We start from the raw sequence: 830 nt of genomic DNA, 5'->3' as shown, positions 1-830 counted from the left end.
AGTGTTCTAGCCTGAATGTAAGTACACCCAAAAGGAAAGTATAACCAAAGATTAAAGTGATCAGTATATTTCTTTAAGAGTCCATGTGTTTAGCTAAAGGCTACGTAACAAGAAACAATGCCAGACAGGAGATACCTTCTTTTTAGTTGTTGGCCAGGGTGGCCCAAGAGACTTCCAGACAGTAACCCAGCATACAACTGGTAAAATGAACAGCAGAACCCAATCTTATCTAAAGGAGCATTGGCAATTGGTTGATGCTAGATGAGGAAGAGCTGATCTTCCTAAAACAAGGAACTCTAGATAGACTGACTAGACTCAGTGGATGGACCAGCACTGAGGAACGGCTGGGGGCACTAATAACACAGGGTTGACAGAGTATATGGGCCTCAGTCGGGGGTGGGTAGCTATGGGAGGGTGCCCTATGTGTTGCGGGTATAAAGATGAATAAGATTGGGGTGTTGTGTATGAAATACAAAAACTCCAATAAATAAAATGAAATATATTTGAGAAAGAAGCATAAAAATTTGCTTCATGTTAACTAGTAGATATGAAAAATATTACTATTGAAATCTACCTGATGAATTTATATCCATGCTCAGGTACCACAGATCTTAGAAAGTAACTGACTATGACTAGTAATAATCAGATATAAAGAGATTAGAGATGCATGTGCAAACTTGTTATTTGCATTAAAAATGAGTTTTCATACAGAATATATTGTATGAAACAGTATATTCTGAAATGAAATGGAGATCTTTTTTAAAAGTTAAAACCTCATTTAATTTTATGTCTTATAGGGTTTATCCTGAGCACAATAATGTATAACTGTA

Source organism: Nannospalax galili, unplaced genomic scaffold (genome assembly GCF_000622305.1).
Source record: "Nannospalax galili isolate Female #2095 unplaced genomic scaffold, S.galili_v1.0 scaffold881, whole genome shotgun sequence".
In the NCBI taxonomy this organism is placed as follows: Eukaryota; Metazoa; Chordata; class Mammalia; order Rodentia; family Spalacidae; genus Nannospalax; species Nannospalax galili.
The sequence above is the reverse complement of the archived record's forward strand: the minus strand, read 5'-3'. Positions refer to the sequence as shown.